Genomic DNA, 21,911 nt, shown 5'->3' with positions numbered 1-21,911 from the left:
AAAACGAAATAGTGCGGAATAGAAACAAAGAAGGCTTTGACCTCGACGTGATTTGAACACGCAACCTTCTGATCTGGAGTCAGACGCGCTACCGTTGCGCCACGAAGTCCGGGCATACTACATGCTTGTTATGCAATGCTAGAGTGCACATCAAGCATGCCAAACGCATGGTAATGCCGATGCTGATACTTGGAAAACACTCGGTATCACCAGGGTTATAGGAAACAGCCGACTCGATACGTGTTCGTAGCCAGCAGGGCTATGAAGTTGTCGCAAGTGTGTTTAATTCTCAGCTTTAAAAGTAAAGAAAACATTAAACAACTAGTTTAAATCAGTAAAACTAGTATTTAACTAGGATTCTCTCAGCGCGTCTCCTTTGAATGCGCACTGGCACAAATGGGCTTTGATCGTCTAATTACGTGGCAGAATGTAATAATGTATTGGGTTAATTTACCAACAAAAGAAACATAAACAAACGTGTATGTATTTATTTGTGAATAAACTATCCTGCTTCTACGATGGGACCAGGGATCTTACATCGGCAATCTAATGACAGGCCAACCCCAGAGAGACTTTGTCTTGACCAGGGATTGATATAATTTAAAAACAAACTGCAGTGGTTCCACTGGGGATCGAACCCAGGGCCTTCTGCGTGTAAAGCAGACGTGATAACCACTACACTATGGAACCTTGTCGAAACATGCAGCATCTCAAATAATTGCAATCATTTATCAGACCCTTCGGCGGCGTCTTTTTAAGAATTACCCCTGCCAGGCCGAACGCAGGCCAACATTCAATCAATTAATCATATATATTTTCTATAGCGCCCCATATGCGCTTCAAAAAATCTATTTGAAAAGAAGAAAATATCTAATTGTAAGCCTGGTCGAACAAAAGAAGTCTTCTGTGTAATTTTAAACAAAGAGCGCTTTCCACGATTTAAGATGCTTTCGAGAGACAGAATATTGGAATTGGCCGCCGAAACTGGGGAATAAAACTGCCTGTGATCAAAGTGGGCAGAAAAGTTGCATACTTTGCATAACGTATTTGGGAGAAAAGAAAACGGATCATCTCTGATTTACGACGTTTCCATGGTTTGGCCCGGCCACTGCCGTGTGGCTGGTTAAAACGATGAGTTCAGTTTTTTTTTTTTTTTTTCTGCTGCTTGGTAATTCAGTTATGCGGCAACAGCAGCAGAGTGGCGCAGCGGAAGCGTGCTGGGCCCATAACCCAGAGGTCGATGGATCGAAACCATCCTCTGCTAGCTTGTTTTTCTTCTGTTTGCAAAGCAGTTTTTCTAAAATATTAACTGAAGGCAAGACTTCGTATTATATTCGCAATCAGGGAAATGTGCACATTACTGGAACATTTAAATCGACAACTAACCTCGAAAACGTTAGGTTTTCTATCAAATTCGTTTCTTTACAAATGACATTGCTTTCTTTTCTTTTTAAATTGTTCCCAGAAAGACCAAAAGATAAAGCCCTTGGGAATACGTCAATATTGCCAGCTCCTGCATATGTCAGCTCTTGAACTCTCTTAAAAATTGAGCTCTAAAACGTTTGCTTTGCAAGTTAATTAACAACCGTAACACTCAATAGCGTTTAATCCATGCGTTAATTAAATTCGGTTATTGATTTGTTCACATATTACAATGCTGTTTTCAGGATTCCCGCATATTCTGAACATGCACAATGTAATATGGCAATGGAATGACAGGGAAACCACTGCTTTTTTCCCTCTGGTCGTATTTTGTCACGCTGACTACTATCCATATGAAAGTGCCGCAGTCACCTAAAGGATAAGGCACTAGCCTCCTAAACCAGGGATTGTGGTTTGGTCAATGTTTTATTAAAAACAAACTGTGTGTATTTGTTCTTGGTCTGTGATATGTTTATAGAACTTGGTACTTTACACAAAGTAGTTTTGGCCAAGTAGTTAAGGTGATGGAATTAAAAGATGTTGGAGTTTCCCCGCTCATGTTCACATCCTGCCGACTATGTGCCCCTTTTTTATGTTTTCTTTGTTAATTTGTAAAGGTCTGTTAAGCTTTAAGGCATCAATCATTACTTGCTGTACTTTGAGTTTCTTCAAAACTAGTATTTGTAGAGCTGTTTTCAATATAACATGCAAGGAAGTGTTAATATGACTTTATTCCCCAACTATGTCATTGAAGACTGGCCAACATTAATTTGGGAGTCACTTTAATTTATTGTGCAGTATCAAATGAAACATAAAAAAGAATCACAATACAATAAATCTCTGTTTGATCGCTATACAATCGATATGTTGTGTAGGCTAAATTGTTTAAATAAATGCACAGAAACATTCAAATCCAAACACGTTAAAAAACGAAATAGTGCGGAATAGAAACAAAGAAGGCTTTGACCTCGACGTGATTTGAACACGCAACCTTCTGATCTGGAGACAGACGCGCTACCGTTGCGCCACGAAGTCCGGGCATACTATATGCTTGTTATGCAATGCTAGAGTGCACAGCAAGCATGCCAAACGCATGGTAATGCCGATGCTGATACTTGGAAAACACTCGGTATCACCAGGGTTATAGGAAACAGCCGACTCGATACGTGTTCGTAGCCAGCAGGGCTATGAAGTTGTCGCAAGTGTGTTTAATTCTCAGCTTTAAAAGTAAAGAAAACATTAAACAACTAGTTTAAATCAGTAAAACTAGTATTTAACTAGGATTCTCTCAGCGCGTCTCCTTTGAATGCGCACTGGCACAAATGGGCTTTGATCGTCTAATTACGTGGCAGAATGCAATAATGTATTGGGTTAATTTACCAACAAAAGAAACATAAACAAACGTGTATGTATTTATTTGTGAATAAACTATCCTGCTTCTACGATGGGACCAGGGATCTTACATCGGCAATCTAATGACAGGCCAACCCCAGAGAGACTTTGTCTTGACCAGGGATTGATATAATTTAAAAACAAACTGCAGTGGTTCCACTGGGGATCGAACCCAGGGGCCTTCTGCGTGTAAAGCAGACGTGATAACCACTACACTATGAAACCTTGTCGAAACAGTGGTGGTGCTCCTACATTATTGTCTACATACAGCATCTCAAATAATTGCAATAATTTATCAGACCCTTCGGCGTTGTCTTTTTAAGAATTAACCCTGCCAGACCGAACGCAGGCCAACATTCAATCAATTAATCATATATATTTTCTATAGCGCCCCATATGCGCTTCAAAAAATCTATTTGAAAAGAAGAAAATATCTAATTGTAAGCCTGGTCGAACAAAAGAAGACTTCTGTGTAATTTTAAACAAAGAGCGCTTTCCACGATTTAAGATGCTTTCGAGAGACAGAATATTGGAATTGGCCGCCGAAACTGGGGAATAAAACTGCCTGTGATCAAAGTGGGCAGAAAAGTTGCATACTTTGCATAACGTATTTGGGAGAAAAGAAAACGGATCATCTCTGATTTACGACATTTCCATGGTTTGGCCCGGCCACTGCCGTGTGGCTGGTTAAAACGATGAGTTCAGTTTTTTTTTTTTTTTTTTCTGCTGCTTGGTAATTCAGTTATGCGGCAACAGCAGCAGAGTGGCGCAGCGGAAGCGTGCTGGGCCCATAACCCAGAGGTCGATGGATCGAAACCATCCTCTGCTAGCTTGTTTTTCTTCTGTTTGCAAAGCAGTTTTTCTAAAATATTAACTGAAGGCAAGACTTCGTATTATATTCGCAATCAGGGAAATGTGCACATTACTGGAACATTTAAATCGACAACTAACCTCGAAAACGTTAGGTTTTCTATCAAATTCGTTTCTTTACAAATGACATTGCTTTCTTTTCTTTTTAAATTGTTCCCAGATAGACCAAAAGATAAAGCCCTTGGGAATACGTCAATATTGCCAGCTGCTGCATATGTCAGCTCTTGAACTCTCTTAAAAATTGAGCTCTAAAACGTTTGCTTTGCAAGTTAATTAACAACTGTAACACTCAATAGCGTTTAATCCATGCGTTAATTAAATTCGGTTATTGATTTGTTCACATATTACAATGCTGTTTTCAGGATTCCTGCATATTCTGAACATGCACAATGTAATATGGCAATGGAATGACAGGGAAACCACTGCTTTTTTCCCTCTGGTCGTATTTTGTCACGCTGACTACTATCCATATGAAAGTGCCGCAGTCACCTAAAGGATAAGGCACTAGCCTCCTAAACCAGGGATTGTGGTTTGGTCAATGTTTTATTAAAAACAAACTGTGTGTATTTGTTCTTGGTCTGTGATATGTTTATAGAACTTGGTACTTTACACAAAGTAGTTTTGGCCAAGTAGTTAAGGTGATGGACTTAAAAGATGTTGGAGTTTCCCCGCTCATGTTCACATCCTGCCGACTATGTGCCCCTTTTTTATGTTTTCTTTGTTAATTTGTAAAGGTCTGTTAAGCTTTAAGGCATCAATCATTACTTGCTGTACTTTGAGTTTCTTCAAAACTAGTATTTGTAGAGCTGTTTTCAATATAACATGCAAGGAAGTGTTAATATGACTTTATTCCCCAACTATGTCATTGAAGACTGGCCAACATTAATTTGGGAGTCACTTTAATTTATTGTGCAGTATCAAATGAAACATAAAAAAGAATCACAATACAATAAATCTCTGTTTGATCGCTATACAATCGATATGTTGTGTAGGCTAAATTGTTTAAATAAATGCACAGAAACATTCAAATCCAAACACGTTAAAAAACGAAATAGTGCGGAATAGAAACAAAGAAGGCTTTGACCTCGACGTGATTTGAACACGCAACCTTCTGATCTGGAGTCAGACGCGCTACCGTTGCGCCACGAAGTCCGGGCATACTACATGCTTGTTATGCAATGCTAGAGTGCACAGCAAGCATGCCAAACGCATGGTAATGCCGATGCTGATACTTGGAAAACACTCGGTATCACCAGGGTTATAGGAAACAGCCGACTCGATACGTGTTCGTAGCCAGCAGGGCTATGAAGTTGTCGCAAGTGTGTTTAATTCTCAGCTTTAAAAGTAAAGAAAACATTAAACAACTAGTTTAAATCAGTAAAACTAGTATTTAACTAGGATTCTCTCAGCGCGTCTCCTTTGAATGCGCACTGGCACAAATGGGCTTTGATCGTCTAATTACGTGGCAGAATGTAATAATGTATTGGGTTAATTTACCAACAAAAGAAACATAAACAAACGTGTATGTATATATTTGTGAATAAACTATCCCGCTTCTACGATGGGACCAGGGATCTTACATCGGCAATCTAATGACAGGCCAACCCCAGAGAGACTTTGTCTTGACCAGGGATTGATATAATTTAAAAACAAACTGCAGTGGTTCCACTGGGGATCGAACCCAGGGCCTTCTGCGTGTAAAGCAGACGTGATAACCACTACACTATGGAACCTTGTCGAAACATGCAGCATCTCAAATAATTGCAATCATTTATCAGACCCTTCGGCGTTGTCTTTTTAAGAATTACCCCTGCCAGGCCGAACGCAGGCCAACATTCAATCAATTAATCATATATATTTTCTATAGCGCCCCATATGCGCTTCAAAAAATCTATTTGAAAAGAAGAAAATATCTAATTGTAAGCCTGGTCGAACAAAAGAAGTCTTCTGTGTAATTTTAAACAAAGAGCGCTTTCCACGATTTAAGATGCTTTCGAGAGACAGAATATTGGAATTGGCCGCCGAAACTGGGGAATAAAACTGCCTGTGATCAAAGTGGGCAGAAAAGTTGCATACTTTGCATAACGTATTTGGGAGAAAAGAAAACGGATCATCTCTGATTTACGACATTTCCATGGTTTGGCCCGGCCACTGCCGTGTGGCTGGTTAAAACGATGAGTTCAGTTTTTTTTTTTTTTTTTTCTGCTGCTTGGTAATTCAGTTATGCGGCAACAGCAGCAGAGTGGCGCAGCGGAAGCGTGCTGGGCCCATAACCCAGAGGTCGATGGATCGAAACCATCCTCTGCTAGCTTGTTTTTCTTCTGTTTGCAAAGCAGTTTTTCTAAAATATTAACTGAAGGCAAGACTTCGTATTATATTCGCAATCAGGGAAATGTGCACATTACTGGAACATTTAAATCGACAACTAACCTCGAAAACGTTAGGTTTTCTATCAAATTCGTTTCTTTACAAATGACATTGCTTTCTTTTCTTTTTAAATTGTTCCCAGATAGACCAAAAGATAAAGCCCTTGGGAATACGTCAATATTGCCAGCTGCTGCATATGTCAGCTCTTGAACTCTCTTAAAAATTGAGCTCTAAAACGTTTGCTTTGCAAGTTAATTAACAACTGTAACACTCAATAGCGTTTAATCCATGCGTTAATTAAATTCGGTTATTGATTTGTTCACATATTACAATGCTGTTTTCAGGATTCCTGCATATTCTGAACATGCACAATGTAATATGGCAATGGAATGACAGGGAAACCACTGCTTTTTTCCCTCTGGTCGTATTTTGTCACGCTGACTACTATCCATATGAAAGTGCCGCAGTCACCTAAAGGATAAGGCACTAGCCTCCTAAACCAGGGATTGTGGTTTGGTCAATGTTTTATTAAAAACAAACTGTGTGTATTTGTTCTTGGTCTGTGATATGTTTATAGAACTTGGTACTTTACACAAAGTAGTTTTGGCCAAGTAGTTAAGGTGATGGACTTAAAAGATGTTGGAGTTTCCCCGCTCATGTTCACATCCTGCCGACTATGTGCCCCTTTTTTATGTTTTCTTTGTTAATTTGTAAAGGTCTGTTAAGCTTTAAGGCATCAATCATTACTTGCTGTACTTTAAGTTTCTTCAAAACTAGTATTTGTAGAGCTGTTTTCAATATAACATGCAAGGAAGTGTTAATATGACTTTATTCCCCAACTATGTCATTGAAGACTGGCCAACATTAATTTGGGAGTCACTTTAATTTATTGTGCAGTATCAAATGAAACATAAAAAAGAATCACAATACAATAAATCTCTGTTTGATCGCTATACAATCGATATGTTGTGTAGGCTAAATTGTTTAAATAAATGCACGGAAACATTCAAATCCAAACACGTTAAAAAACGAAATAGTGCGGAATAGAAACAAAGAAGGCTTTGACCTCGACGTGATTTGAACACGCAACCTTCTGATCTGGAGTCAGACGCGCTACCGTTGCGCCACGAAGTCCGGGCATACTACATGCTTGTTATGCAATGCTAGAGTGCACAGCAAGCATGCCAAACGCATGGTAATGCCGATGCTGATACTTGGAAAACACTCGCTATCACCAGGGTTATAGGAAACAGCCGACTCGATACGTGTTCGTAGCCAGCAGGGCTATGAAGTTGTCGCAAGTGTGTTTAATTCTCAGCTTTAAAAGTAAAGAAAACATTAAACAACTAGTTTAAATCAGTAAAACTAGTATTTAACTAGGATTCTCTCAGCGCGTCTCCTTTGAATGCGCACTGGCACAAATGGGCTTTGATCGTCTAATTACGTGGCAGAATGCAATCATGTATTGGGTTAATTTACCAACAAAAGAAACATAAACAAACGTGTATGTATTTATTTGTGAATAAACTATCCTGCTTCTACGATGGGACCAGGGATCTTACATCGGCAATCTAATGACAGGCCAACCCCAGAGAGACTTTGTCTTGACCAGGGATTGATATAATTTAAAAACAAACTGCAGTGGTTCCACTGGGGATCGAACCCAGGGCCTTCTGCGTGTAAAGCAGACGTGATAACCACTACACTATGGAACCTTGTCGAAACATGCAGCATCTCAAATAATTGCAATCATTTATCAGACCCTTCGGCGGCGTCTTTTTAAGAATTACCCCTGCCAGGCCGAACGCAGGCCAACATTCAATCAATTAATCATATATATTTTCTATAGCGCCCCATATGCGCTTCAAAAAATCTATTTGAAAAGAAGAAAATATCTAATTGTAAGCCTGGTCGAACAAAAGAAGTCTTCTGTGTAATTTTAAACAAAGAGCGCTTTCCACGATTTAAGATGCTTTCGAGAGACAGAATATTGGAATTGGCCGCCGAAACTGGGGAATAAAACTGCCTGTGATCAAAGTGGGCAGAAAAGTTGCATACTTTGCATAACGTATTTGGGAGAAAAGAAAACGGATCATCTCTGATTTACGACGTTTCCATGGTTTGGCCCGGCCACTGCCGTGTGGCTGGTTAAAACGATGAGTTCAGTTTTTTTTTTTTTTTTTCTGCTGCTTGGTAATTCAGTTATGCGGCAACAGCAGCAGAGTGGCGCAGCGGAAGCGTGCTGGGCCCATAACCCAGAGGTCGATGGATCGAAACCATCCTCTGCTAGCTTGTTTTTCTTCTGTTTGCAAAGCAGTTTTTCTAAAATATTAACTGAAGGCAAGACTTCGTATTATATTCGCAATCAGGGAAATGTGCACATTACTGGAACATTTAAATCGACAACTAACCTCGAAAACGTTAGGTTTTCTATCAAATTCGTTTCTTTACAAATGACATTGCTTTCTTTTCTTTTTAAATTGTTCCCAGAAAGACCAAAAGATAAAGCCCTTGGGAATACGTCAATATTGCCAGCTCCTGCATATGTCAGCTCTTGAACTCTCTTAAAAATTGAGCTCTAAAACGTTTGCTTTGCAAGTTAATTAACAACCGTAACACTCAATAGCGTTTAATCCATGCGTTAATTAAATTCGGTTATTGATTTGTTCACATATTACAATGCTGTTTTCAGGATTCCCGCATATTCTGAACATGCACAATGTAATATGGCAATGGAATGACAGGGAAACCACTGCTTTTTTCCCTCTGGTCGTATTTTGTCACGCTGACTACTATCCATATGAAAGTGCCGCAGTCACCTAAAGGATAAGGCACTAGCCTCCTAAACCAGGGATTGTGGTTTGGTCAATGTTTTATTAAAAACAAACTGTGTGTATTTGTTCTTGGTCTGTGATATGTTTATAGAACTTGGTACTTTACACAAAGTAGTTTTGGCCAAGTAGTTAAGGTGATGGAATTAAAAGATGTTGGAGTTTCCCCGCTCATGTTCACATCCTGCCGACTATGTGCCCCTTTTTTATGTTTTCTTTGTTAATTTGTAAAGGTCTGTTAAGCTTTAAGGCATCAATCATTACTTGCTGTACTTTGAGTTTCTTCAAAACTAGTATTTGTAGAGCTGTTTTCAATATAACATGCAAGGAAGTGTTAATATGACTTTATTCCCCAACTATGTCATTGAAGACTGGCCAACATTAATTTGGGAGTCACTTTAATTTATTGTGCAGTATCAAATGAAACATAAAAAAGAATCACAATACAATAAATCTCTGTTTGATCGCTATACAATCGATATGTTGTGTAGGCTAAATTGTTTAAATAAATGCACAGAAACATTCAAATCCAAACACGTTAAAAAACGAAATAGTGCGGAATAGAAACAAAGAAGGCTTTGACCTCGACGTGATTTGAACACGCAACCTTCTGATCTGGAGACAGACGCGCTACCTTTGCGCCACGAAGTCCGGGCATACTACATGCTTGTTATGCAATGCTAGAGTGCACAGCAAGCATGCCAAACGCATGGTAATGCCGATGCTGATACTTGGAAAACACTCGCTATCACCAGGGTTATAGGAAACAGCCGACTCGATACGTGTTCGTAGCCAGCAGGGCTATGAAGTTGTCGCAAGTGTGTTTAATTCTCAGCTTTAAAAGTAAAGAAAACATTAAACAACTAGTTTAAATCAGTAAAACTAGTATTTAACTAGGATTCTCTCAGCGCGTCTCCTTTGAATGCGCACTGGCACAAATGGGCTTTGATCGTCTAATTACGTGGCAGAATGTAATAATGTATTGGGTTAATTTACCAACAAAAGAAACATAAACAAACGTGTATGTATTTATTTGTGAATAAACTATCCCGCTTCTACGATGGGACCAGGGATCTTACATCGGCAATCTAATGACAGGCCAACCCCAGAGAGACTTTGTCTTGACCAGGGATTGATATAATTTAAAAACAAACTGCAGTGGTTCCACTGGGGATCGAACCCAGGGGCCTTCTGCGTGTAAAGCAGACGTGATAACCACTACACTATGAAACCTTGTCGAAACAGTGGTGGTGCTCCTACATTATTGTCTACATACAGCATCTCAAATAATTGCAATAATTTATCAGACCCTTCGGCGTTGTCTTTTTAAGAATTAACCCTGCCAGACCGAACGCAGGCCAACATTCAATCAATTAATCATATATATTTTCTATAGCGCCCCATATGCGCTTCAAAAAATCTATTTGAAAAGAAGAAAATATCTAATTGTAAGCCTGGTCGAACAAAAGAAGACTTCTGTGTAATTTTAAACAAAGAGCGCTTTCCACGATTTAAGATGCTTTCGAGAGACAGAATATTGGAATTGGCCGCCGAAACTGGGGAATAAAACTGCCTGTGATCAAAGTGGGCAGAAAAGTTGCATACTTTGCATAACGTATTTGGGAGAAAAGAAAACGGATCATCTCTGATTTACGACGTTTCCATGGTTTGGCCCGGCCACTGCCGTGTGGCTGGTTAAAACGATGAGTTCAGTTTTGTTTTGTTTTTTCTGCTGCTTGGTAATTCAGTTATGCGGCAACAGCAGCAGAGTGGCGCAGCGGAAGCGTGCTGGGCCCATAACCCAGAGGTCGATGGATCGAAACCATCCTCTGCTAGCTTGTTTTTCTTCTGTTTGCAAAGCAGTTTTTCTAAAATATTAACTGAAGGCAAGACTTCGTATTATATTCGCAATCAGGGAAATGTGCACATTACTGGAACATTTAAATCGACAACTAACCTCGAAAACATTAGATTTTCTATCAAATTCGTTTCTTTACAAATGGCATTGCTTTCTTTTCTTTTTAAATTGTTCCCAGAAAGACCAAAAGATAAAGCCCTTGGGAATACGTCAATATTGCCATCTCCTGCATATGTCAGCTCTTGAACTCTCTTAAAAATTGAGCTCTAAAACGTTTGCTTTGCAAGTTAATTAACAACCGTAACACTCAATAGCGTTTAATCCATGCGTTAATTAAATTCGGTTATTGATTTGTTCACATATTACAATGCTGTTTTCAGGATTCCCGCATATTCTGAACATGCACAATGTAATATGGCAATGGAATGACAGGGAAACCACTGCTTTTTTCCCTCTGGTCGTATTTTGTCACGCTGACTACTATCCATATGAAAGTGCCACAGTCACCTAAAGGATAAGGCACTAGCCTCCTAAACCAGGGATTGTGGTTTGGTCAATGTTTTATTAAAAACAAACTGTGTGTATTTGTTCTTGGTCTGTGATATGTTTATAGAACTTGGTACTTTACACAAAGTAGTTTTGGCCAAGTAGTTAAGGTGATGGACTTAAAAGATGTTGGAGTTTCCCCGCTCATGTTCACATCCTGCCGACTATGTGCCCCTTTTTTATGTTTTCTTTGTTAATTTGTAAAGGTCTGTTAAGCTTTAAGGCATCAATCATTACTTGCTGTACTTTAAGTTTCTTCAAAACTAGTATTTGTAGAGCTGTTTTCAATATAACATGCAAGGAAGTGTTAATATGACTTTATTCCCCAACTATGTCATTGAAGACTGGCCAACATTAATTTGGGAGTCACTTTAATTTATTGTGCAGTATCAACTGAAACATAAAAAAGAATCACAATACAATAAATCTCTGTTTGATCGCTATACAATCGATATGTTGTGTAGGCTAAATTGTTTAAATAAATGCACGGAAACATTCAAATCCAAACACGTTAAAAAACGAAATAGTGCGGAATAGAAACAAAGAAGGCTTTGACCTCGACGTGATTTGAACACGCAACCTTCTGATTTGGAGTCAGACGCGCTACCGTTGCGCCACGAAGTCCGGGCATACTACATGCTTGTTATGCAATGCTAGAGTGCACAGCAAGCATGCCAAACGCATGGTAATGCCGATGCTGATACTTGGAAAACACTCGGTATCACAAGGGTTATAGGAAACAGCTGACTCGATATGTGTTCGTAGCCAGCAGTGCTATGAAGTTGTCGCAAGTGTGTTTAATTCTCAGCTTTAAAAGTAAAGAAAACATTAAACAACTAGTTTAAATCAGTAAAACTAGTATTTAACTAGGATTCTCTCAGCGTGTCTCCTTTGAATGCGCACTGGCACAAATGGGCTTTGATCGTCTAATTACGTGGCAGAATGTAATAATGTATTGGGTTAATTTACCAACAAAAGAAACATAAACAAACGTGTATGTATTTATTTGTGAATAAACTATCCTGCTTCTACGATGGGACCAGGGATCTTACATCGGCAATCTAATGACAGGCCAACCCCAGAGAGACTTTGTCTTGACCAGGGATTGATATAATTTAAAAACAAACTACAGTGGTTCCACTGGGGATCGAACCCAGGGCCTTCTGCGTGTAAAGCAGACGTGATAACCACTACACTATGGAACCTTGTCGAAACATGCAGCATCTCAAATAATTGCAATCATTTATCAGACCCTTCGGCGTTGTCTTTTTAAGAATTACCCCTGCCAGGCCGAACGCAGGCCAACATTCAATCAATTAATCATATATATTTTCTATAGTGCCCCATATGCGCTTCAAAAAATCTATTTGAAAAGAAGAAAATATCTAATTGTAAGCCTGGTCGAACAAAAGAAGTCTTCTGTGTAATTTTAAACAAAGAGCGCTTTCCACGATTTAAGATGCTTTCGAGAGACAGAATATTGGAATTGGCCGCCGAAACTGGGGAATAAAACTGCCTGTGATCAAAGTGGGCAGAAAAGTTGCATACTTTGCATAACGTATTTGGGAGAAAAGAAAACGGATCATCTCTGATTTACGACATTTCCATGGTTTGGCCCGGCCACTGCCGTGTGGCTGGTTAAAACGATGAGTTCAGTTTTTTTTTTTTTTTTCTGCTGCTAGGTAATTCAGTTATGCGGCAACAGCAGCAGAGTGGCGCAGCGGAAGCGTGCTGGGCCCATAACCCAGAGGTCGATGGATCGAAACCATCCTCTGCTAGCTTGTTTTTCTTCTGTTTGCAAAGCAGTTTTTCTAAAATATTAACTGAAGGCAAGACTTCGTATTATATTCGCAATCAGGGAAATGTGCACATTACTGGAACATTTAAATCGACAACTAACCTCGAAAACGTTAGGTTTTCTATCAAATTCGTTTCTTTACAAATGACATTGCTTTCTTTTCTTTTTAAATTGTTCCCAGAAAGACCAAAAGATAAAGCCCTTGGGAATACGTCAATATTGCCAGCTCCTGCATATGTCAGCTCTTGAACTCTCTTAAAAATTGAGCTCTAAAACGTTTGCTTTGCAAGTTAATTAACAACCGTAACACTCAATAGCGTTTAATCCATGCGTTAATTAAATTCGGTTATTGATTTGTTCACATATTACAATGCTGTTTTCAGGATTCCCGCATATTCTGAACATGCACAATGTAATATGGCAATGGAATGACAGGGAAACCACTGCTTTTTTCCCTCTGGTCGTATTTTGTCACGCTGACTACTATCCATATGAAAGTGCCGCAGTCACCTAAAGGATAAGGCACTAGCCTCCTAAACCAGGGATTGTGGTTTGGTCAATGTTTTATTAAAAACAAACTGTGTGTATTTGTTCTTGGTCTGTGATATGTTTATAGAACTTGGTACTTTACACAAAGTAGTTTTGGCCAAGTAGTTAAGGTGATGGAATTAAAAGATGTTGGTGTTTCCCCGCTCATGTTCACATCCTGCCGACTATGTGCCCCTTTTTTATGTTTTCTTTGTTAATTTGTAAAGGTCTGTTAAGCTTTAAGGCATCAATCATTACTTGCTGTACTTTGAGTTTCTTCAAAACTAGTATTTGTAGAGCTGTTTTCAATATAACATGCAAGGAAGTGTTAATATGACTTTATTCCCCAACTATGTCATTGAAGACTGGCCAACATTAATTTGGGAGTCACTTTAATTTATTGTGCAGTATCAAATGAAACATAAAAAAGAATCACAATACAATAAATCTCTGTTTGATCGCTATACAATCGATATGTTGTGTAGGCTAAATTGTTTAAATAAATGCACAGAAACATTCAAATCCAAACACGTTAAAAAACGAAATAGTGCGGAATAGAAACAAAGAAGGCTTTGACCTCGACGTGATTTGAACACGCAACCTTCTGATCTGGAGACAGACGCGCTACCTTTGCGCCACGAAGTCCGGGCATACTACATGCTTGTTATGCAATGCTAGAGTGCACAGCAAGCATGCCAAACGCATGGTAATGCCGATGCTGATACTTGGAAAACACTCGCTATCACCAGGGTTATAGGAAACAGCCGACTCGATACGTGTTCGTAGCCAGCAGGGCTATGAAGTTGTCGCAAGTGTGTTTAATTCTCAGCTTTAAAAGTAAAGAAAACATTAAACAACTAGTTTAAATCAGTAAAACTAGTATTTAACTAGGATTCTCTCAGCGCGTCTCCTTTGAATGCGCACTGGCACAAATGGGCTTTGATCGTCTAATTACGTGGCAGAATGTAATAATGTATTGGGTTAATTTACCAACAAAAGAAACATAAACAAACGTGTATGTATTTATTTGTGAATAAACTATCCCGCTTCTACGATGGGACCAGGGATCTTACATCGGCAATCTAATGACAGGCCAACCCCAGAGAGACTTTGTCTTGACCAGGGATTGATATAATTTAAAAACAAACTGCAGTGGTTCCACTGGGGATCGAACCCAGGGCCTTCTGCGTGTAAAGCAGACGTGATAACCACTACACTATGGAACCTTGTCGAAACATGCAGCATCTCAAATAATTGCAATCATTTATCAGACCCTTCGGCGTTGTCTTTTTAAGAATTACCCCTGCCAGGCCGAACGCAGGCCAACATTCAATCAATTAATCATATATATTTTCTATAGCGCCCCATATGCGCTTCAAAAAATCTATTTGAAAAGAAGAAAATATCTAATTGTAAGCCTGGTCGAACAAAAGAAGTCTTCTGTGTAATTTTAAACAAAGAGCGCTTTCCACGATTTAAGATGCTTTCGAGAGACAGAATATTGGAATTGGCCGCCGAAACTGGGGAATAAAACTGCCTGTGATCAAAGTGGGCAGAAAAGTTGCATACTTTGCATAACGTATTTGGGAGAAAAGAAAACGGATCATCTCTGATTTACGACATTTCCATGGTTTGGCCCGGCCACTGCCGTGTGGCTGGTTAAAACGATGAGTTCAGTTTTTTTTTTTTTTTTTTCTGCTGCTTGGTAATTCAGTTATGCGGCAACAGCAGCAGAGTGGCGCAGCGGAAGCGTGCTGGGCCCATAACCCAGAGGTCGATGGATCGAAACCATCCTCTGCTAGCTTGTTTTTCTTCTGTTTGCAAAGCAGTTTTTCTAAAATATTAACTGAAGGCAAGACTTCGTATTATATTCGCAATCAGGGAAATGTGCACATTACTGGAACATTTAAATCGACAACTAACCTCGAAAACGTTAGGTTTTCTATCAAATTCGTTTCTTTACAAATGACATTGCTTTCTTTTCTTTTTAAATTGTTCCCAGATAGACCAAAAGATAAAGCCCTTGGGAATACGTCAATATTGCCAGCTGCTGCATATGTCAGCTCTTGAACTCTCTTAAAAATTGAGCTCTAAAACGTTTGCTTTGCAAGTTAATTAACAACTGTAACACTCAATAGCGTTTAATCCATGCGTTAATTAAATTCGGTTATTGATTTGTTCACATATTACAATGCTGTTTTCAGGATTCCTGCATATTCTGAACATGCACAATGTAATATGGCAATGGAATGACAGGGAAACCACTGCTTTTTTCCCTCTGGTCGTATTTTGTCACGCTGACTACTATCCATATGAAAGTGCCGCAGTCACCTAAAGGATAAGGCACTAGCCTCCTAAACCAGGGATTGTGGTTTGGTCAATGTTTTATTAAAAACAAACTGTGTGTATTTGTTCTTGGTCTGTGATATGTTTATAGAACTTGGTACTTTACACAAAGTAGTTTTGGCCAAGTAGTTAAGGTGATGGAATTAAAAGATGTTGGAGTTTCCCCGCTCATGTTCACATCCTGCCGACTATGTGCCCCTTTTTTATGTTTTCTTTGTTAATTTGTAAAGGTCTGTTAAGCTTTAAGGCATCAATCATTACTTGCTGTACTTTAAGTTTCTTCAAAACTAGTATTTGTAGAGCTGTTTTCAATATAACATGCAAGGAAGTGTTAATATGACTTTATTCCCCAACTATGTCATTGAAGACTGGCCAACATTAATTTGGGAGTCACTTTAATTTATTGTGCAGTATCAAATGAAACATAAAAAAGAATCACAATACAATAAATCTCTGTTTGATCGCTATACAATCGATATGTTGTGTAGGCTAAATTGTTTAAATAAATGCACGGAAACATTCAAATCCAAACACGTTAAAAAACGAAATAGTGCGGAATAGAAACAAAGAAGGCTTTGACCTCGACGTGATTTGAACACGCAACCTTCTGATCTGGAGTCAGACGCGCTACCGTTGCGCCACGAAGTCCGGGCATACTACATGCTTGTTATGCAATGCTAGAGTGCACAGCAAGCATGCCAAACGCATGGTAATGCCGATGCTGATACTTGGAAAACACTCGCTATCACCAGGGTTATAGGAAACAGCCGACTCGATACGTGTTCGTAGCCAGCAGGGCTATGAAGTTGTCGCAAGTGTGTTTAATTCTCAGCTTTAAAAGTAAAGAAAACATTAAACAACTAGTTTAAATCAGTAAAACTAGTATTTAACTAGGATTCTCTCAGCGCGTCTCCTTTGAATGCGCACTGGCACAAATGGGCTTTGATCGTCTAATTACGTGGCAGAATGCAATAATGTATTGGGTTAATTTACCAACAAAAGAAACATAAACAAACGTGTATGTATTTATTTGTGAATAAACTATCCTGCTTCTACGATGGGACCAGGGATCTTACATCGGCAATCTAATGACAGGCCAACCCCAGAGAGACTTTGTCTTGACCAGGGATTGATATAATTTAAAAACAAACTGCAGTGGTTCCACTGGGGATCGAACCCAGGGCCTTCTGCGTGTAAAGCAGACGTGATAACCACTACACTATGGAACCTTGTCGAAACAGTGGTGGTGCTCCTACATTATTGTCTACATGCAGCATCTCAAATAATTGCAATCATTTATCAGACCCTTCGGCGTTGTCTTTATAAGAATTAACCCTGCCAGACCGAACGCAGGCCAACATTCAATCAATTAATCATATATATTTTCTATAGCGCTCCATATGCGCTTCAAAAAATCTATTTGAAAAGAAGAAAATATCTAATTGTAAGCCTTTTCGAAGAAAAGAAGTCTTCTGTGTAATTTTAAACAAAGAGCGCTTTCCACGATTTAAGATGCTTTCGAGAGACAGAATATTGGAATTGGCCGCCGAAACTGGGGAATAAAACTGCCTGTGATCAAAGTGGGCAGAAAAGTTGCATACTTTGCATAACGTATTTGGGAGAAAAGAAAACGGATCATCTCTGATTTACGACGTTTCCATGGTTTGGCCCGGCCACTGCCGTGTGGCTGGTTAAAACGATGAGTTCAGTTTTTTTTTTTTTTTCTGCTGCTTGGTAATTCAGTTATGCGGCAACAGCAGCAGAGTGGCGCAGCGGAAGCGTTCTGGGCCCATAACCCAGAGGTCGATGGATCGAAACCATCCTCTGCTAGCTTGTTTTTCTTCTGTTTGCAAAGCAGTTTTTCTAAAATATTAACTGAAGGCAAGACTTCGTATTATATTCGCAATCAGGGAAATGTGCACATTACTGGAACATTTAAATCGACAACTAACCTCGAAAACGTTAGGTTTTCTATCAAATTCGTTTCTTTACAAATGACATTGCTTTCTTTTCTTTTTAAATTGTTCCCAGAAAGACCAAAAGATAAAGCCCTTGGGAATACGTCAATATTGCCAGCTCCTGCATATGTCAGCTCTTGAACTCTCTTAAAAATTGAGCTCTAAAACGTTTGCTTTGCAAGTTAATTAACAACCGTAACACTCAATAGCGTTTAATCCATGCGTTAATTAAATTCGGTTATTGATTTGTTCACATATTACAATGCTGTTTTCAGGATTCCCGCATATTCTGAACATGCACAATGTAATATGGCAATGGAATGACAGGGAAACCACTGCTTTTTTCCCTCTGGTCGTATTTTGTCACGCTGACTACTATCCATATGAAAGTGCCGCAGTCACCTAAAGGATAAGGCACTAGCCTCCTAAACCAGGGATTGTGGTTTGGTCAATGTTTTATTAAAAACAAACTGTGTGTATTTGTTCTTGGTCTGTGATATGTTTATAGAACTTGGTACTTTACACAAAGTAGTTTTGGCCAAGTAGTTAAGGTGATGGAATTAAAAGATGTTGGAGTTTCCCCGCTCATGTTCACATCCTGCCGACTATGTGCCCCTTTTTTATGTTTTCTTTGTTAATTTGTAAAGGTCTGTTAAGCTTTAAGGCATCAATCATTACTTGCTGTACTTTGAGTTTCTTCAAAACTAGTATTTGTAGAGCTGTTTTCAATATAACATGCAAGGAAGTGTTAATATGACTTTATTCCCCAACTATGTCATTGAAGACTGGCCAACATTAATTTGGGAGTCACTTTAATTTATTGTGCAGTATCAAATGAAACATAAAAAAGAATCACAATACAATAAATCTCTGTTTGATCGCTATACAATCGATATGTTGTGTAGGCTAAATTGTTTAAATAAATGCACAGAAACATTCAAATCCAAACACGTTAAAAAACGAAATAGTGCGGAATAGAAACAAAGAAGGCTTTGACCTCGACGTGATTTGAACACGCAACCTTCTGATCTGGAGACAGACGCGCTACCTTTGCGCCACGAAGTCCGGGCATACTACATGCTTGTTATGCAATGCTAGAGTGCACAGCAAGCATGCCAAACGCATGGTAATGCCGATGCTGATACTTGGAAAACACTCGGTATCACCAGGGTTATAGGAAACAGCCGACTCGATACGTGTTCGTAGCCAGCAGGGCTATGAAGTTGTCGCAAGTGTGTTTAATTCTCAGCTTTAAAAGTAAAGAAAACATTAAACAACTAGTTTAAATCAGTAAAACTAGTATTTAACTAGGATTCTCTCAGCGCGTCTCCTTTGAATGCGCACTGGCACAAATGGGCTTTGATCGTCTAATTACGTGGCAGAATGTAATAATGTATTGGGTTAATTTACCAACAAAAGAAACATAAACAAACGTGTATGTATATATTTGTGAATAAACTATCCCGCTTCTACGATGGGACCAGGGATCTTACATCGGCAATCTAATGACAGGCCAACCCCAGAGAGACTTTGTCTTGACCAGGGATTGATATAATTTAAAAACAAACTGCAGTGGTTCCACTGGGGATCGAACCCAGGGCCTTCTGCGTGTAAAGCAGACGTGATAACCACTACACTATGGAACCTTGTCGAAACATGTAGCATGTCAAATAATTGCAATCATTTATCAGACCCTTCGGCGTTGTCTTTTTAAGAATTACCCCTGCCAGGCCGAACGCAGGCCAACATTCAATCAATTAATCATATATATTTTCTATAGCGCCCCATATGCGCTTCAAAAAATCTATTTGAAAAGAAGAAAATATCTAATTGTAAGCCTGGTCGAACAAAAGAAGTCTTCTGTGTAATTTTAAACAAAGAGCGCTTTCCACGATTTAAGATGCTTTCGAGAGACAGAATATTGGAATTGGCCGCCGAAACTGGGGAATAAAACTGCCTGTGATCAAAGTGGGCAGAAAAGTTGCATACTTTGCATAACGTATTTGGGAGAAAAGAAAACGGATCATCTCTGATTTACGACATTTCCATGGTTTGGCCCGGCCACTGCCGTGTGGCTGGTTAAAACGATGAGTTCAGTTTTTTTTTTTTTTTTTTCTGCTGCTTGGTAATTCAGTTATGCGGCAACAGCAGCAGAGTGGCGCAGCGGAAGCGTGCTGGGCCCATAACCCAGAGGTCGATGGATCGAAACCATCCTCTGCTAGCTTGTTTTTCTTCTGTTTGCAAAGCAGTTTTTCTAAAATATTAACTGAAGGCAAGACTTCGTATTATATTCGCAATCAGGGAAATGTGCACATTACTGGAACATTTAAATCGACAACTAACCTCGAAAACGTTAGGTTTTCTATCAAATTCGTTTCTTTACAAATGACATTGCTTTCTTTTCTTTTTAAATTGTTCCCAGATAGACCAAAAGATAAAGCCCTTGGGAATACGTCAATATTGCCAGCTGCTGCATATGTCAGCTCTTGAACTCTCTTAAAAATTGAGCTCTAAAACGTTTGCTTTGCAAGTTAATTAACAACTGTAACACTCAATAGCGTTTAATCCATGCGTTAATTAAATTCGGTTATTGATTTGTTCACATATTACAATGCTGTTTTCAGGATTCCTGCATATTCTGAACATGCACAATGTAATATGGCAATGGAATGACAGGGAAACCACTGCTTTTTTCCCTCTGGTCGTATTTTGTCACGCTGACTACTATCCATATGAAAGTGCCGCAGTCACCTAAAGGATAAGGCACTAGCCTCCTAAACCAGGGATTGTGGTTTGGTCAATGTTTTATTAAAAACAAACTGTGTGTATTTGTTCTTGGTCTGTGATATGTTTATAGAACTTGGTACTTTACACAAAGTAGTTTTGGCCAAGTAGTTAAGGTGATGGACTTAAAAGATGTTGGAGTTTCCCCGCTCATGTTCACATCCTGCCGACTATGTGCCCCTTTTTTATGTTTTCTTTGTTAATTTGTAAAGGTCTGTTAAGCTTTAAGGCATCAATCATTACTTGCTGTACTTTAAGTTTCTTCAAAACTAGTATTTGTAGAGCTGTTTTCAATATAACATGCAAGGAAGTGTTAATATGACTTTATTCCCCAACTATGTCATTGAAGACTGGCCAACATTAATTTGGGAGTCACTTTAATTTATTGTGCAGTATCAAATGAAACATAAAAAAGAATCACAATACAATAAATCTCTGTTTGATCGCTATACAATCGATATGTTGTGTAGGCTAAATTGTTTAAATAAATGCACGGAAACATTCAAATCCAAACACGTTAAAAAACGAAATAGTGCGGAATAGAAACAAAGAAGGCTTTGACCTCGACGTGATTTGAACACGCAACCTTCTGATCTGGAGTCAGACGCGCTACCGTTGCGCCACGAAGTCCGGGCATACTACATGCTTGTTATGCAATGCTAGAGTGCACAGCAAGCATGCCAAACGCATGGTAATGCCGATGCTGATACTTGGAAAACACTCGCTATCACCAGGGTTATAGGAAACAGCCGACTCGATACGTGTTCGTAGCCAGCAGGGCTATGAAGTTGTCGCAAGTGTGTTTAATTCTCAGCTTTAAAAGTAAAGAAAACATTAAACAACTAGTTTAAATCAGTAAAACTAGTATTTAACTAGGATTCTCTCAGCGCGTCTCCTTTGAATGCGCACTGGCACAAATGGGCTTTGATCGTCTAATTACGTGGCAGAATGCAATCATGTATTGGGTTAATTTACCAACAAAAGAAACATAAACAAACGTGTATGTATTTATTTGTGAATAAACTATCCTGCTTCTACGATGGGACCAGGGATCTTACATCGGCAATCTAATGACAGGCCAACCCCAGAGAGACTTTGTCTTGACCAGGGATTGATATAATTTAAAAACAAACTGCAGTGGTTCCACTGGGGATCGAACCCAGGGCCTTCTGCGTGTAAAGCAGACGTGATAACCACTACACTATGGAACC

The 21,911-nt window shown here is 39.1% G+C and overlaps 28 non-coding genes across 28 annotated transcripts; 8 read left to right on the top strand and 20 right to left on the bottom strand.

The window, feature by feature from the left end:
• Positions 1–37: 37 nt before the first annotated feature.
• On the bottom strand, positions 38–109 carry trnaw-cca (transfer RNA tryptophan (anticodon CCA)). The gene has a single exon. It is a non-coding gene; the product is annotated as a tRNA-Trp (tRNA).
• A 508-nt stretch (positions 110–617) lies between these two features.
• On the bottom strand, positions 618–690 carry trnav-uac (transfer RNA valine (anticodon UAC)). Its single transcript has one exon. It is a non-coding gene; the product is annotated as a tRNA-Val (tRNA).
• Positions 691–1,192: 502 nt separating this feature from the next.
• trnam-cau (transfer RNA methionine (anticodon CAU)) lies at positions 1,193–1,264 on the top strand. The gene has a single exon. It is a non-coding gene; the product is annotated as a tRNA-Met (tRNA).
• A 1,121-nt stretch (positions 1,265–2,385) lies between these two features.
• Positions 2,386–2,457, bottom strand: trnaw-cca (transfer RNA tryptophan (anticodon CCA)). The gene has a single exon. It is a non-coding gene; the product is annotated as a tRNA-Trp (tRNA).
• Positions 2,458–2,965: 508 nt separating this feature from the next.
• Positions 2,966–3,039, bottom strand: trnav-uac (transfer RNA valine (anticodon UAC)). Its single transcript has one exon. It is a non-coding gene; the product is annotated as a tRNA-Val (tRNA).
• Positions 3,040–3,571: 532 nt separating this feature from the next.
• On the top strand, positions 3,572–3,643 carry trnam-cau (transfer RNA methionine (anticodon CAU)). The gene has a single exon. It is a non-coding gene; the product is annotated as a tRNA-Met (tRNA).
• Positions 3,644–4,764: 1,121 nt separating this feature from the next.
• trnaw-cca (transfer RNA tryptophan (anticodon CCA)) lies at positions 4,765–4,836 on the bottom strand. Its single transcript has one exon. It is a non-coding gene; the product is annotated as a tRNA-Trp (tRNA).
• Positions 4,837–5,344: 508 nt separating this feature from the next.
• On the bottom strand, positions 5,345–5,417 carry trnav-uac (transfer RNA valine (anticodon UAC)). The gene has a single exon. It is a non-coding gene; the product is annotated as a tRNA-Val (tRNA).
• Positions 5,418–5,920: 503 nt separating this feature from the next.
• On the top strand, positions 5,921–5,992 carry trnam-cau (transfer RNA methionine (anticodon CAU)). The gene has a single exon. It is a non-coding gene; the product is annotated as a tRNA-Met (tRNA).
• A 1,121-nt stretch (positions 5,993–7,113) lies between these two features.
• Positions 7,114–7,185, bottom strand: trnaw-cca (transfer RNA tryptophan (anticodon CCA)). The gene has a single exon. It is a non-coding gene; the product is annotated as a tRNA-Trp (tRNA).
• A 508-nt stretch (positions 7,186–7,693) lies between these two features.
• On the bottom strand, positions 7,694–7,766 carry trnav-uac (transfer RNA valine (anticodon UAC)). The gene has a single exon. It is a non-coding gene; the product is annotated as a tRNA-Val (tRNA).
• A 502-nt stretch (positions 7,767–8,268) lies between these two features.
• Positions 8,269–8,340, top strand: trnam-cau (transfer RNA methionine (anticodon CAU)). Its single transcript has one exon. It is a non-coding gene; the product is annotated as a tRNA-Met (tRNA).
• Positions 8,341–9,461: 1,121 nt separating this feature from the next.
• Positions 9,462–9,533, bottom strand: trnaw-cca (transfer RNA tryptophan (anticodon CCA)). Its single transcript has one exon. It is a non-coding gene; the product is annotated as a tRNA-Trp (tRNA).
• A 508-nt stretch (positions 9,534–10,041) lies between these two features.
• On the bottom strand, positions 10,042–10,115 carry trnav-uac (transfer RNA valine (anticodon UAC)). The gene has a single exon. It is a non-coding gene; the product is annotated as a tRNA-Val (tRNA).
• Positions 10,116–10,645: 530 nt separating this feature from the next.
• On the top strand, positions 10,646–10,717 carry trnam-cau (transfer RNA methionine (anticodon CAU)). The gene has a single exon. It is a non-coding gene; the product is annotated as a tRNA-Met (tRNA).
• A 1,121-nt stretch (positions 10,718–11,838) lies between these two features.
• trnaw-cca (transfer RNA tryptophan (anticodon CCA)) lies at positions 11,839–11,910 on the bottom strand. The gene has a single exon. It is a non-coding gene; the product is annotated as a tRNA-Trp (tRNA).
• A 508-nt stretch (positions 11,911–12,418) lies between these two features.
• On the bottom strand, positions 12,419–12,491 carry trnav-uac (transfer RNA valine (anticodon UAC)). The gene has a single exon. It is a non-coding gene; the product is annotated as a tRNA-Val (tRNA).
• Positions 12,492–12,992: 501 nt separating this feature from the next.
• trnam-cau (transfer RNA methionine (anticodon CAU)) lies at positions 12,993–13,064 on the top strand. The gene has a single exon. It is a non-coding gene; the product is annotated as a tRNA-Met (tRNA).
• Positions 13,065–14,185: 1,121 nt separating this feature from the next.
• trnaw-cca (transfer RNA tryptophan (anticodon CCA)) lies at positions 14,186–14,257 on the bottom strand. The gene has a single exon. It is a non-coding gene; the product is annotated as a tRNA-Trp (tRNA).
• Positions 14,258–14,765: 508 nt separating this feature from the next.
• Positions 14,766–14,838, bottom strand: trnav-uac (transfer RNA valine (anticodon UAC)). The gene has a single exon. It is a non-coding gene; the product is annotated as a tRNA-Val (tRNA).
• Positions 14,839–15,341: 503 nt separating this feature from the next.
• On the top strand, positions 15,342–15,413 carry trnam-cau (transfer RNA methionine (anticodon CAU)). Its single transcript has one exon. It is a non-coding gene; the product is annotated as a tRNA-Met (tRNA).
• A 1,121-nt stretch (positions 15,414–16,534) lies between these two features.
• On the bottom strand, positions 16,535–16,606 carry trnaw-cca (transfer RNA tryptophan (anticodon CCA)). The gene has a single exon. It is a non-coding gene; the product is annotated as a tRNA-Trp (tRNA).
• Positions 16,607–17,114: 508 nt separating this feature from the next.
• trnav-uac (transfer RNA valine (anticodon UAC)) lies at positions 17,115–17,187 on the bottom strand. The gene has a single exon. It is a non-coding gene; the product is annotated as a tRNA-Val (tRNA).
• Positions 17,188–18,909: 1,722 nt separating this feature from the next.
• Positions 18,910–18,981, bottom strand: trnaw-cca (transfer RNA tryptophan (anticodon CCA)). Its single transcript has one exon. It is a non-coding gene; the product is annotated as a tRNA-Trp (tRNA).
• Positions 18,982–19,489: 508 nt separating this feature from the next.
• Positions 19,490–19,562, bottom strand: trnav-uac (transfer RNA valine (anticodon UAC)). Its single transcript has one exon. It is a non-coding gene; the product is annotated as a tRNA-Val (tRNA).
• A 503-nt stretch (positions 19,563–20,065) lies between these two features.
• trnam-cau (transfer RNA methionine (anticodon CAU)) lies at positions 20,066–20,137 on the top strand. Its single transcript has one exon. It is a non-coding gene; the product is annotated as a tRNA-Met (tRNA).
• A 1,121-nt stretch (positions 20,138–21,258) lies between these two features.
• On the bottom strand, positions 21,259–21,330 carry trnaw-cca (transfer RNA tryptophan (anticodon CCA)). Its single transcript has one exon. It is a non-coding gene; the product is annotated as a tRNA-Trp (tRNA).
• Positions 21,331–21,838: 508 nt separating this feature from the next.
• trnav-uac (transfer RNA valine (anticodon UAC)) lies at positions 21,839–21,911 on the bottom strand. The gene has a single exon. It is a non-coding gene; the product is annotated as a tRNA-Val (tRNA).

The sequence above is a fragment of the Acipenser ruthenus genome, chromosome 32 (assembly GCF_902713425.1).
Source record: "Acipenser ruthenus chromosome 32, fAciRut3.2 maternal haplotype, whole genome shotgun sequence".
Taxonomy (NCBI): Eukaryota; Metazoa; Chordata; class Actinopteri; order Acipenseriformes; family Acipenseridae; genus Acipenser; species Acipenser ruthenus.
The sequence above is the reverse complement of the archived record's forward strand: the minus strand, read 5'-3'. Positions and strand labels throughout refer to the sequence as shown.